Here is a 15,000-nt window from a genome sequence, read left to right as displayed (position 1 = left end):
GATAAGTGCCATCTATTCTTCCTTGCCAAGCGAAAGATGGCTAACATCACGTGATTGATGTAAGGTTCAGACATTTCACTATTACTTTGCTGTCCAAGACCAACCTGATGTGGGCTGATCTGTGAAGGGATAGTTTCTTCAACGTTAGGAAGACTGCCATGGCTTCCAGAATGTTGACGTGAAAGGTCTTGAACTGGTGCGACCAGTTCCCTTGCACTTTCCTTTGATGGTAATGGCCTCCCCATCCTTCCGGTGAGGCATCTGTGTGGATGACCACTGAAGGTTGAGGTGGTTGTAAGGGAATTGTCCCTGTCAGGATCTTGAACTTTGACCACGGCCTTGGAAGTGATCGCAGTAAGGTCGGTGTCAATCTCTGTTGATCTCTTCGAGCGTTTGATGCATATCCTCTCCAGACTCCGGACGCATCCTTTAGTTGTGCTTTTAGCACTAGGTCTGTCATTGCTGCGAACTAGAGAGACCCCAGTACTCTTTCCTGTTGGCATCTTGAAATCTTGTTGGATTTCAGTAGTCTCCTGACAGAACCCGCAATCTCTCTTCTCTTCTTCGGTGGAATGGAGAGGCGGTGTGACTGCAAGTTCCAATGGATTCCTAACCATTGAAACTCTTGAGCTGGAGAGAGGCGAGACTTCTTGTAGTGGATCTTGAAGCCCAGATGATCCAGGAACTGGATCACCTTCTTGGCTGCTTGCAGACAAGCTGTCTTGGATGCTGCCCACACCAGCCAGTCGTCCAGGTATGCTGCTACCTGAATGCCTTCTGGGTATAGCTGTTGGACGACTGTGTCCGCAAGTTCTGTGAATATCCTTGGGGCTATGTTTAGTCCAAAGGGCATGGCTGTGAAGACATAATTTTTCTTCTGTAGTTTGAATCCTAGGTAGGTGCCAATAAGCATCTTTCAGGTCTATTGAGACTGTGTCCTTATGTGTTGTAGGGTTAGTATCCAGAACTTGTTGTTCTCGATGAACTTGTTGAGTGGAGACAAGTCTAGAATGACTCTGAGCTTGTCCGAGTCTTTCTTGGGAACACAAAACAGCCTTCCCTGGAATTTGATGGAATTTGTTTTCCTTATTACCTTTTTGTTTAAGAGTTCTAAGGTATATTCTTCCAATAAGAGGATGGAGTGTTGGAAGAATTGAGGAAAAGGGGGTGGAGTTTTGTTCCATTTCCACCTGAGTCCATTCTTGATTAGGCTGAGGGCCCAAGATCGAAGGTCCAACGATCCCAAAAGTGGAAGAGACTTCCTCCTACCTGGAGCATCTCAAAGTTGAGATGATCCGGAGGGTTTGTTCCCCTAACCACGTCCTCCTCTACCCATTGAGGGCTTTCTTAACCCTGGATAGGTACGATGGGTCGTTCGCGACCCCGAGCGTCAAAAAAAAACAGGTTTTTCTCACGTGACTCACCTCCGTGACTGAATTTGTGGGTGATCGACCTGCAGGAGGTGTCTCCCCTACACGCTCTAGTAGTGTCCAGATGTGCATTGCTGTAGCTGTACTCCTTCCCCGATTTCTGAGACGCGTCGGGGTCGAGCGCGACCGAGTTTACCCTTCTAAGGTAATTTGCATAATTATCAAAGTTATTACGTATTATGAAATTGTCGTAGAATGGTGCAACTTGTATAGGTTATCAGTTGTGGAAAGTCTTGGTGGATTGTTTGGCTACCATGTGCATGATTTTTTTTTTAGTTAAAATGTCGTTCATCACCACGAGGACCATTTTACCGCGAGTGCCCCTTTTTCATTTTTTTTCATTTTTTGCCAAGTCATTTTTCCGTAAGATATTGCCAAATAGTGTCGTAAAACTTTTGCTTGTTTAGTGTTGGAAAGTGTGTCTAGATGATCTGGCTACCCATGCGTGACTTTGTTTTTGTCAGATACGACGTAGTTATTGGTATATTGGGTATTTAACTGCGGTTACCAATTTCTGTTTTTTTTCAATATTTGTAAAAATTACTACGTAGTGAGGAATTGCCGTATATTATTCATTTTTTTTCATGTTTATGTGTTAGAAAGTGTGCCTTGATGGTTGGGCTAACACGTGCATGTCTTTTTTTTTATCTGAGATGCCGTATATTAGAATGTCGGGCATTTTACCGCGAGTACCCCTTTTTCATTTTTTTTCATTTTTTTGCCAAGTAATTTTTCCGTAAGATATTGCCAAATAGTGTCGTAAAACTTTTGCTTTTTTAGTGTTGGAAAGTGTGTCTAGATGATCTGGCTACCCATGCGTGATTTTGTTTTTGTCAGATACGACGTAGTTATTGGTATATTGGGTATTTAACTGCGGTTGCCAATTTCTGTTTTTTTTCAATATTTGTAAAAATTTACTACGTAGTAAGGAATTGCCGTATATTATTGATTTTTTTTTCATGTTTATGTGTTAGAAAGTGTGCCTTGATGGTTGGGCTAACACGTGCATGTCTTTTTTTTTATCTGAGATGCCGTATATTAGAATGTTGGGCATTTTTCCGCGAGTGCCCCTTTTTATTTGTTTTGCATTTTTTTGCTTAGTCATGTTACCGTAAGGAATTGGAAAGTAGTGTCGCAAAACTTATATTTTTATAGTTGGAAAGTGTTTCTAGATGATCTGGCTACCCATGCCTATTTTTTTTAGCCAGATATGGCGTATATATAAGTATGTGTTCGATTTTCCTGTGATTGCCATTTTTTCGTTTTTTCCCATTTCTTTCAAAATTACTACGTACTAAGAAACTATCACAGAGTAATGATTCATTTATATGTTTATTTGTCGGAAAATGTGCCTTGATGGTTTGCCTAGCACGTGGCTGAAATTTTTTTTCTTCTGAAATGTCGTATATTAGAATGGCCATTTTTCCACGAGTGCCCCTTTTTATTTGTTTTGCATTTTTTTGCTTAGTCATGTTACCGTAAGGAATTGGCAAGTAGTGTCGCAAAACTTATAATTTTATAGTGTTGGAAAGTGTTTCTAGATGATCTGGCTACCCATGCCTATCTTTTTTTTTTAGCCAGATATGGCGTATATATAGGTATGTGTTCGATTTTCCTGTGATTGCCATTTTTTCGTTTTTTCCCATTTCTTTCAAAATTACTACGTACTAAGGAACTATCACAGAGTAATGATTCATTTAGATGTTTATTTGTCGGAAAATGTGCCTTGATGGTTTGCCTAGTACGTGGCTGAATTTTTTTTTCTGAAATGCCGTATATTAGAATGTTAGCCATTTTTCCGCGAGTGCCCCTTTTTATTTGTTTTGCATTTTTTTGCTTAGTCATGTTACCGTAAGGAATTGGCAAGTAGTGTCGCAAAACTTATATTTTTATAGTGTTGGAAAGTGTTTCTAGATGATCTGGCTACCCATGCCTATCTTTTTTTTAGCCATATATGGCGTATATATAGGTATGTGTTCGATTTTCCGGTGATTGCCATTTTTTCGTTTTTTCCCAATTCTTTTAAAATTACTACGTACTAAGGAACTATCACAGAGTAATGATTCCTCTAGATGTTTATTTGTCGGAAAATTTTGTTTACTTCTTTTTTGATTGAATATCATCAAATTTTTTTTAGCTAAAATATTATATTTTACATTTTTTTTTCGATTTTATTTCCCTTCAAAAAAATTTTTTTGGGTCAGAATTTTAATTTTATAGTCGTAAAATAATCGACAATTATCCAGCAACCCACCATACAATTTTTATGCATATCCAATAATAATTAGATTAGTAAATAACACCTTGAAATTGACATACCCTTCCTACATTTCAAGTGGCAGATTAGGGAGTCTGAGTCAGTGTGGTTGGCAGCCATTTTGTGGACATATCCGAAGCGTAAGTTGCCCTATCTATATATATTCTTGTTCCCTATAGAATTTTTGATATTTTGGTATATTTTTACCTGCATAAATATCATATTATATATTAAATATATGTATTTTTTTACGAAATTTCTAAGTACTCAAAAAATTACCTTTAGATATGGCCCCTGATATAAATGTAATTTACAAAATAATGAAGATTTTTTTACATATTTCTATTTTAGGATAACATATGTTTATTCCCTAAAAAAATTAGCCACTTCCTATTTCATTTGGGTACCCAAAAAAATTCATGAAATTTGGACACATTTTTTTGGCCAAAAAAAGTTACCCTTTTTTTCTCATTTCAGATCTTCACCTCCATGGGTCTGACTTCATCCAAAATACATCAAGATGTGTCCTAAACATTCAAGAATCAATTCCTAAAAGGATTTGTGTATATATGTATAAACTTTTTTTTTATGAATTTTTATGTCAGGTCTTTTTTTTCTACTTAATTTTTTAAAATATTTATAATAAATAGTTTTTCTGCAGATGAGTAGTATTTATCTTTACAGTTGTTTTAAGCATTCATTGAAGTTTTTTTTTGGCAAAAGAAAAAAGGAGGTTACTGCAAAAACTGATTTTTCAAGAATTTTTTTTGGCGTCGGGGTCGTTCGCGTCCGAGTATACCCTTAAAGGGGTGTCCGAGGAGCGTACCTATCCAGGGTTAAGGAGCCTCTTCTAAGTAGTGGTGTGCCTCTCAAAGCCTGGGTTAAAGACTGGCGACTGAGCTACCAGCTGCTGGGGCACCATTTGGAAGGTGGTTTGCGGCTGGGTAACCATTTGGGGCACAGTGGTCATGGCAACAATAGGATGTTGTGCACGTCTGAGAGACACGCGTGCTTCTTTGTCTTCCTGTTCTTGGGTTGAGGACCAGCATCAGAGGATGATTTCCTCTTGGAAGACATGCCCCACTTCTGGAGAAGGTTCCTATTCTCCGTGGCGGTTTTAGCAATTACCTCCTGGACTACTACTTTTGGGAAGAGGTCCTTGCCCCAGATGCATGAAGTGATCAACTTCCTGGACTCGTGTTTGACCGTTGCATTGGCAAACACCTGCTCTCTACAGGCACTCCTGGCCTTTACGAAAGCATACATGTCCTTCACAAGGGTAGCCATGTGCATCTTGGCTAGGACCTAAACATATCTGGGGTGTTTGAGAAGCCTGCACACATCTCCATACAGTTCTGGAGAGACAAGGAGGCTGCTAGTCTCTCTTTTCTCTCTCAGAAGATGTTCCGACAACTTCGGAAGGTTCTCGTTGAACTGTTGTCCTGCTATCTCTGGATCCAGTTTCGAGATATAGAAGGTTAGATGAACCTCGTTCTATTTCTTCTCGCAGGTAGGCAGGGCTATATAGAGACAATGGTCTGCATTCCTCTAGCGTAGGGCATGGTTTGCCTGCGTTGACTGCTTTTAGCACGCAGTTGAGAGCTTTGGCCGAAAAGGGAAAAGCTCTGGAGAAAGGAACAAGGAAGGTAGGGTGCCTCTTGCTCAAAGCTGAAACCTTCGAGTTGGTATAGCCGGCTTTCTTTAGGGTACTAGTCAAGAGAGCCTGTGCCTTGTCATGTTCAAAGATCATGACCTCCTTAGGTTCCGTCTCCTCTCGGGATGCTGATTCATTCCGCAATTTCGCAAAACATTCTGAGTAAGCCGAAATGTTAGGCCAGAATTGGAGATCTTCGAGGGATTTGGCCCCCATCTTCTCAGAGATGTATAATTTCCCATTCATCATGGGCATATACTCCGCATACCTTCAGAGGTTGGTTTCGGAGCATTGGGGTAAGTCGGAGACACTGACATGCTTGTGAGAGTCTCTGAAAGTGCCCGAGCATTGCGCTTCTCTGACTTCCCTCCTCATCTCTTGTTGTTCCTTGCGAAATGATTCCATCATCAGTTGCAGCTGTGCCATGAGCGCTTCGCTCTTGGTTAACAGTGGGTCCGAATGAGGAGTTGGGGCCGAAGAGGTTGACGGCACAGGTTGATAGGCCATCACAGAAAACTGAGGGTCTTCCGTTATTGTTGATAGGGATCCTTCCTCCTCAGCTGGCTGGGCCACCTCTTCTTCGGGATTTTCTTGTAGAAGATCCTTTTCGGTGTCTGAGGACACCTCCGACATCCATTCTTGATGGATGTCCATGCCTTCAAGAGCCTTGTTGATGTCAGCCTCTATCGTCAGCTGGATGAAGGGGGGCTTGACCTGTGCCTGAGGCACAAACGCGTCGGATTGGGCCTTAGGGAACAGAAGGCTTCTCCTCACTTCGTTTGGTAGGTAAGGTCCCGGAGAGTTCTTCTGGAACCCTCTTACCCACTTTCGAAGCGTTTCCCTCACAGTATCCCTCGACTCCGTCGTCTCAGGATCACCGAAACTGTCGGTCATCAAGGCCGAGCAGATGGCGCAACCCATCAGATCCCAATACCTCAGGGTTTCAGTTGCGATGGAGCAGGGGGCATTTATCTCACTGATAAATTTTCACATACATTAAAATAGTATACATTACTATTATCAATATAGCTTAGGATAGTAAGCTAGAAAGGAAATAGGAAAGACACATAACTGTGTTTTCCGTCCAGGCAATTGCTGTGACCTCCCCCAATATTAATATCTCAATTTCCTTATTAGGGAAAAAAACAGTGGAATAACTCTCGAACGTAGAGCCGGAGTCAGTGTATACTAACACTAACTCCACCACTTGTAGAATATTAATACTGAAGGGTAATCATTGGTATTCCAATGATCTAATATACATAGGAATGTTGAAGGAATACTTCACCTCCACTCTTTATACACGGTCTCAGCAATGGACTGTGAAAGGATACACAGAGTATTTTGGAAATTCATACCACTGTATCATTCTATACTGTAGTTTTCTAACTGCTGTATTGTTATACTGCAGGAATACTGGTTACTGTATTGTCTTATACTGTAGTTTTGTTGGTATGCTACCGGGTTAGGCTAGTACCTGACAGCACTAGCCGGCAGAGAGAGAGAAAGAATGGAGAGAAGGACTACCGTATTATTAAAGTTTAGTACAATAATTAGGGTTGTAGGGACTACTGTCTCTACTGCATTCTTTCCAGAATGAGGATTCAAATGGAAGGGGAGAGAATGCATTGATTCTAGCTTCCATTCAGCCACAATTTCTGTTGCCAGCTGTACTGCCGGTTACAGAGTTTGTGGATGGCAGTCCAAGGGAGGACTGAAGAATACTTAAAAGTTGTAATGGGTTTCCCACCGGCAGCCATCAGGGCAGGCTCAACCTTTCCTGGTGCATTGCATTTGTTAGGGAGATGGTCAAAGCGGCAACCTAACCGCCTTTGTAGAAGCCCGGCCGGTAACTCAGTCACCCCAACAAGCGGGGGTGATTGTAGTATACTGTACCAGCCACAGGAATCGTGATGGCTAAAGGACAGAAGGGGAAGGGAAAGGGTCTTATAGTTTACATAAAAAGGTGGCAGCAGGTATGCCTCCCACTTTCGACTGTAAATCAAGGAAACATAGTTTCCTATACCGGCGCCGTCTTGGGCGGCAGAAGAATAACGATTCCCCAGCCTGAGACATTGCCGGATATAAGACATGTCTTCTTGTCCACAAAGGAGAAAGGTGGCGGCAATTATCTTGCCCACTTTCGGTTGTGGATTAGGGAAGCCGAGCTTCCTATGTCAGCAACGGTGTAAACGGCAGGGGAATGACTATTCACCCTTCGGTATGGTTATCGGCAACCAGACAGAGTACCCTGAGTTACTGACGTATATCAAAGCCAGGATACGCACCAGCAAAGAAGATCGACAGAAAATGCTATCCCAGTCAAGCCGGAGTACACTACTTAATGGCAATGACGAAAGATAGGGTTGTAGCCTAGGCTGGCAACACTCGGGGGGAAAGAAGGGTTTATCCTCATTTCTCTACAGGAGAAGAGTATTGAATTATGCTAGTAATTCTAGGATATATATATATCTTCGACCGAATTAATAAAACGGTACTCAAGGATAAACGGGGGATAACGTTACTAAAGTATACTAAAACGCGTTAAGCTACCCTAACTCGAGTCGGAATCTCGGCTATGCTAGTACCACCGAGGCCCTATCGTATACGATCGAAACGTTTATTCAGAGAGGAAATATTACAGGCGTAGATCTTATCTTCACTAGTATAATTTTGCCTAAATAGCTAGAATTTGTTTATAACTAAATACCTCGGACGTCGTACTACTAACTAAATAAAGCATTTATGGCGTACGAGTGTTCCTAAAATGGCCGCCTCTGGTGGTGGCATCGCTCCGCTTAACACACCTAAATTATGTTAATTTAACTACGAGAAGGGAGCCAAAAATTATACACAGGAAAGATTAAATACTCAACTTTCCAGAGGATGAAGATGCTGGAGATTGCATGATAATATTCCTTCAAAACAGTAACAACACCGAGAGCAACGAGGGAGAACACCGTGCTTAAATGGCTACGTGAAAAGGAATAGTTACGCCGTAGTAGTACTGGGAGGGGATCCACCGGGTAACCTTGATAACGGCTACCCTTCAATTTCGCCACTCTTCCCCACTCAAAGAGTAAAATCTATTCGAGGTGAAGATTGCCATGAGTCGTATCAAGAAATATGTCCCCTGATATTATGCGATATCCTTAAAAGTTATACTGTATTAAGGATACTCGCACCAGGAGTTAGAATTCCGGAAACCTATGGTTAATTCTCTGGGAGTATCACTGTAGCCAAATATCCCTTAGAAAGCTGCCTAAAGGAACGTTCCATCAGGACGACATGGCTGAGCCCAAAACATATCGTGGTTTGTATTCCAGTTATGGAACAAATGTATGTAAACAAACACAAGAACACCACCTACCCTAACCTGAGAGCTGTATCCTTACTTACTAGGGATTGGGGAGGATATGGACCTCATGTGCCATTCCCTTGCCTTAGACCACCATAGCCTACACTGTGTTTGCTTCCCAAACAACTTCACTCGTGTCAAGGTAACACTAAATCATACTTTATGAATCATAAAATTATGCAGTATTATTGTACTTTATTATAGGGTAATGTAACCTAGGGGAAAAAAAATACTTATTTCTATAGAAAAAAAGCCCGCTCTCTTCAAAAATGACACTCGTTCCTGTCGGAATTGAATAGTTTCAGAAATATATATATATCTATATCCGCCGATAATGGGGGACCCCCAGTGGGAACTCGGGGTTTTGGGTGGGGAAAACATACTGAAAAAAACAGTATATAATGGTAAAACAAGCCTTTTTTTTTCTCTATACATTACCCTCTTGGATGTATAATAAACCGATGAAAAAATACGCTAATTATCTATATCCTATACTAACGGTATATTTTTCATTTATTTGTTAACATTCTACGAGTCAGTTGTAGTCGGTCTCGTTCGTTTGTACATAAGTTTTCGATCTTCTACTCATAAACTCCTCCCACCTGTGCATAAACTCCACCTCCACCAATAGGATTACTTCTTCTCTTATACCCCTTCCCCATTTTCCCCGCCGCATTCAAGTATTCTACTTCACCCGGTTTATTCAAGTATTTTACTTGATCCAGTACAGCTATACCATTCCTTTTATGTATTACCCACATATACATATTACGTTTGACCCAAGAATTACACGTTTTATTACCCGTTATCTTATAAAATCACTTCATTTTATATTCCCATTAAATATTATTTATTATACACTCCATTTTATCTTGCTATTATTCCTTTATATATTTTGTTATTACCTTGTCACTCCCAAATTTCACATAAATACTTACTCTGGACAAGTTTCATATTCTAGTTCATTCATGTTTACTCTCTAGACACCGTTGTTTTTCCGTTAACCAATCATGAACCCGTATGTATGCAAAGTTTGCACAGGGGGGTTAGTATTTCCCAACCCCATTCCCTTGTCTCTTCAAGTGGACTCTCCATACCCTTTCCAACAAATCCTTTTCCGTGGAAACCTTTGTCCAAGTCAGGTCTTTGTTAGTTCGTGAGGTCTTTTTGCATATTTTACGATGGAAGTTATAGAAACTTGTAACGGCTGCAGTATTCCATACTTAAAATCATTTCCTAAATTTCATGGTGAATTCTTTGATACGTCATCCAATGTTGATAATTTTCCTAAATCTCATAATATAATACCTCAACGTTTACAGTGTCCCAAGTACCGTTTGTGTCTATCATACAGTAAAGATATTCGCGTCTATTACTGCAATACTGAAACTAAAATTGCTAATACAAAGAAGATGTGGATATACATTAGTTAAGACATCACAGACACAACACCCCGGTCACCCACAAGTTTCGTCGTCCCGGTCATAAAATTGTCATTAATTTCTTTAATTTTAATATGTTTTTTAGCGTGTGCAGCTCAACATTACCGCATGCCAGTAAATACGAGCTTGATATTAAATTTTCATGCGAGCGAAGCGAGCCAGTGGCGGATCAAGAACCATTATATTTAGCGTTGCTAATGTTAGCGTGCGCAGCTCAACATTACCGCTTGCCAGTACATACAAACTTGATGTTTTTGTTTTCTGGCGATCAAACAAGAGCCATTATATTTAAAAATTTTAACAGAAAATAGGGTAAAGTTTTACTGTATTACAGATTCTCATTTCGAACAGAAAATATATAGTTTCCTGTAGTAAATAATGTGATTTGACCGAATTTGACCTTCATTTCAACCGCAAACCAACAGAACAACCAATTCAACTAACTTTAAGTAGCCGAACTGGTTGCTGTTATTACGGATGAAATGAAGGTGTAAACTGGTTAAATCACGTTATTTTCTACAGGAAAACATATATTTTCTGTTAAAACATTTAAATATAATGTCTTTTATTACAGTATCTATATTTTGTTAAAATGTTCAAATATAATGATTTGTTCAAATTCCGTGTCACTTCACTCACGTATGTACTGCGAACAATAACATTAGCAACGTTACCAATGATACACAGCGTTACCAACATTACGGTGGCATTGCTAACGTTGGCAATGCTACGGTAATATTATCATGTGTATTTTAAAGAATTTTTCCATATACCCTTTACACAATATATAAAAAGGTACAAAAAGGGTACAGAACCTAACAAACCCACCTAACCTAACCTAGAAGTTCCCAGGTCACAAACCCAATATGATGTCTTTTGTTATATAAATCATGTTAATCCGTGTCACTTCACTCACGTTACGATAACGTTAGCACTGTTACGATAACATTAGCACTGTTATGATAACATTAGCCACACTATATATAATGGTTCTTGTTCCGCCACTGGCTCGCTTCGCTCGCATGAAAATAAAACATCAAGCTCGTAAGTAATGGCAAACGGTAATGTTGAGCTGCGCACGCTAACATTAGCTACGTTAAATATAATGGTTCTTGTTCCGCCACTGGTTCGCTTACAATCACAGGAAAATAAAACATCAACCTCGTAGCCTATGCACTGGCAACCGGTAATGTTGAGCTTCGCACTCTAACAAAATATAGTAAAACTAACACATTAAAATTAAAGAAATTAATGACTTACTTTTATGACCGTGACGACGAAACTTGTGGGTCACGGGGTTGTTGTGACTGTGAGTCGGTGGCGTCTTAACTTCTTTGCCTTAGTTTAGTACTGCACTTGGAACACAGTAAAAGTTGGTATATTATATTACTAGATTTAAGAAAATTATCAACATTGGAATTCACCAAAATACTTTCAAGTAGGGATTACTGAAGTCGTTACAATTTTCTAAAACTTCCATCATAAAATACGCAAAAAGACGTCACCTGAACTAACAAAGACCTGACTTGGACAAAGGTTTCCAGGGAAAAGGGTTTGCTGGAAGGTGGGGGTTGGGAAATATTAACCCCCCCCAACCCCCCCGTGCAAACTTTACATACGTATGTGTTCGTGATTGGTTAACGGAAGAGCAACGGACTCTAGAGAGTAAACATGAACAACCAGTTTGGCTACTCGAAGTTAGTCGAACTGATTGTTCTGTTTGTATGCGGTTGAAATGAAGGTCAAATAAGGTTAAATCCCGTTATTTGCTAAAGGAAAACATATACAGTATATTCTGTTCGAAATGATACCCTGTAGACTTGTAAAACTTTACTGGAAATGGATTTGACAAGTAATATGAAAGTTTTCCATGCCCCAACCAACTACATAAACACATAGCCTGGTCTGAAGTAAGATTAGGGTGGAATGCATTCCAGTATTTCACAAGTTCTCTTACACTCCCACCAAAGAACACAAGTTTCCCAATGTGGTTTCTTGGAAGGAGACCTTAGTCGAAAAACTACTGATTTCACATAGGGATCAAATACACTAATACCCAGAATTTTTAGAAATTCATAAAAACCTATGAAAACAATTGTTTCAACTCCCGAAATGCAATCGTAGCAGTTTCCAAATCCTTGCCATTAGGCTATCCATTCCGGAAACCTCAGTCAAGATCAAAATATAGAAAATTAGGGGTAGTTTGTAGCGCTACGGCCAAGCGTCCTAATTTGCTTATTATTGCTCCGACTGTTATCTTGTATAGAATAAAAACGTTTGGAAATGGTCTACGGATCTTAAATATGTTGTGTAAGGGGGGGTCCGGGGGGGCGCAGCCCCTCTGGGTAAGGACACAGCTTTTAGCATAGGTTATGTGGGTTTTTTAAAGTTAGCTTCTCCCGCCGTACTCGTAGGTAAGGAAACTGTTGTGTAAGGGGGTGGGGGGGGGGGGGGGTCCGGGGGGGCGAAGCCCCCTTGGGTAAGGATACGGCTTTTAGCATAGGTTAGGTGGGTTTTTTAAGTTAGCTTCTCCCGCCAAAATCGTTTTTAGAAAGACGGCCACAGTTCAGAATATTCCCGTTTTCTACGGGATCTGGCCGTCACCCTACAAACGCTCCTAAATTAGTTTATCAACTCAACCATAAACAATTAATCCACATGAGGCATACCTGTCAAAACCTAATACATGAAAATATCGGTTAATGTCTAGGAGAGGGCCGCATGAAGATATCAGTGATATTCAATTTATTTTTACTAGAATGTGTAGGAATGTATGTAAATAGTGGTATACAAGTGAGATAATTTAGTGAAAATCAATAATAGTCGAAATATCGACGATCAAACTCACGCTACTCTTGTCTTCCTCCCAGATTTTTTCCAAGTCTGTTGTTATTGTTGACTGTGTCTTGTTTTTGCTCAAATGAGCCCTGTAACCACTATAATCCACAGACAAACTAGTCCACTATGAAGTCTTACACGTTTGGCCAATCACAGCGCCTATCCACTATGACGTCATACATGTTTGGCCAATCACAGCGCGACAATACAACAGCGCGACAATACACTCTCTTACCCAGGCTGCCAGGCATTTCATTTCGTTTTTAGACATGGTGGCCATAGCAAGCACGTCATCTCATGTTACACAAGAAGTTGAAAGTCCATCTTCTTGTCCTGACTGTTTCCTAACTTACAATGAATTTGTGTAACTTATTCTGGAAAACTAGTGGATTTGTGCCAGAGACACAATTTAATTTTACAAAATAAAAATTGTCCTGCATGTCAAGGAACCATCGCAACGGCTTCACGTTTTCCTCAAAGCAGCAGCACATCTTTATCAACCAACAATTTAAGGTAAGGTTCATTAATTTATGGAGTATATTATAATGGTGATAGTATAACGATGTATACAGCAGTACCATCACTTTGGATTTGGTTTGATGGATGTGATAGGTAGTGTCCTTAAGGGGGGGGTTCGCAGGGGGGGCAAAGGCCCCCCCCCCCCCGGTAGGGGTACAGGGCCTCTAGGCTAGGTTAGGTGGGTGTACTAGGTTCGGTGGTGCCCTGAAAATCACTGTGGCCTTAAGGGGGGGTCGCAGGGGGGGCGGAGCCCCCCCTAATAGGCCTAGGTAGGGGTACATGCCTCCCAGGGTAGGTTAGTTGATTGTATTAGGTTCGGTAATGCCCCGAAAAATCACTTTTCTCCTACTCCCCCCACCCAAAAACCCCGCTTCCCACTGGGGTCCCCCATAATTGTAGTAGTAGGTTTATGCTTACATTTTGTGTGTAAGAGTTAAGTCTTAGTTTCTTTTTAATTCATTTCCTCATGTTTCTATGCAATGTGCAACAATAATCTGGTTGTTTTTTGCCGTTTTTCGTCGTTAATACTTGAAAAACGGGTGCGGCCTTCTCCTAGACATTTACCAAAATATCAAAATGGCACAAACCAAATAGGCTAGAATTACCTTGTTAATGTTTCCCATCTGTGAAACTGAAACCCACCACCAATCAAAGAGTAGGCCTATGACAACCTGAAGTAGGTTTGTTATTTGAGCTTACAGCATATCCACAACTTAAATCATAACTCCCATGACACTTTATAAGAAAGTTATAAGAAAACACTTGTCACTAATACATTAAAACTGAGAATAAGAAATCAGAAATCAACGACGCTATAGAAATCACGCACGTTCGAATCTTCGATTCAACACGAAATCTTTAAAGTGTGTTACCTTTATCACGGCTCATCTAGAGAAATAAAAATACAGTAAAACTGCTTACTTTTAAAATAAAGCCCGTTGAATGTTGAATGGTTGTTTAGTCTATAATTCTAGATGAAAATCGTGTTCTCTGGATTTATGCACTTCTTTTTTAGACATCTAATGTTATGATATATTGATTATGAATAAAAAATGTCTTCCTAGTTTTGTCACTTCAATAGTAAAAGCCTTCATTATTCATTTCATGTCTTTGTTGTCAATGGCCTTAATAACTTAAATTTCACATTTTCCTAAAAAACTAAATACATATCAGCAAGAATAATTATTCGATAATTAGTGCAGTCCTTAATTTTCCTCCTGAACTGTAACTATCTTCTTTCACCCCTATTAGTCCTACATTCAGTTAATTACCAACCTTTATTGGAGTCATGAAGCTGCAGTTAACATCGAGAATAATTCAACACCATAGATAGAAATAAACGAAGAGTAAGACAAGTGTGTGTAATGTCACCAGACCTCTTCTCTATATATGGAGAAATCATATTGAGAAGTATAGGCTATCAAGAATGGAAGGATTAAGAGTTGGAGGAGAAATTATTAAGTAATATTAGAATATCAGATGACAATATGATTATAGCTGAC

At 40.0% G+C, this 15,000-nt stretch overlaps 1 long non-coding RNA gene across 1 annotated transcript in view; it reads right to left on the bottom strand.

Annotated features, from left to right (window-relative positions):
- The window catches only part of LOC137639017 (uncharacterized), a 31,587-nt gene extending 17,255 nt beyond the window's left edge, over positions 1-14,332 (bottom strand). Inside the window, exon 1 of the long non-coding RNA XR_011044210.1 lies at positions 14,104-14,332. This is a non-coding gene — a long non-coding RNA (uncharacterized lncRNA). The remainder of the gene's footprint in view (positions 1-14,103) is intronic.
- Between the last annotated feature and the right edge of the window lie 668 nt (positions 14,333-15,000).

Source organism: Palaemon carinicauda, chromosome 4 (genome assembly GCF_036898095.1).
Source record: "Palaemon carinicauda isolate YSFRI2023 chromosome 4, ASM3689809v2, whole genome shotgun sequence".
In the NCBI taxonomy this organism is placed as follows: domain Eukaryota; kingdom Metazoa; phylum Arthropoda; class Malacostraca; order Decapoda; family Palaemonidae; genus Palaemon; species Palaemon carinicauda.
The sequence above is the reverse complement of the archived record's forward strand: the minus strand, read 5'-3'. Positions and strand labels throughout refer to the sequence as shown.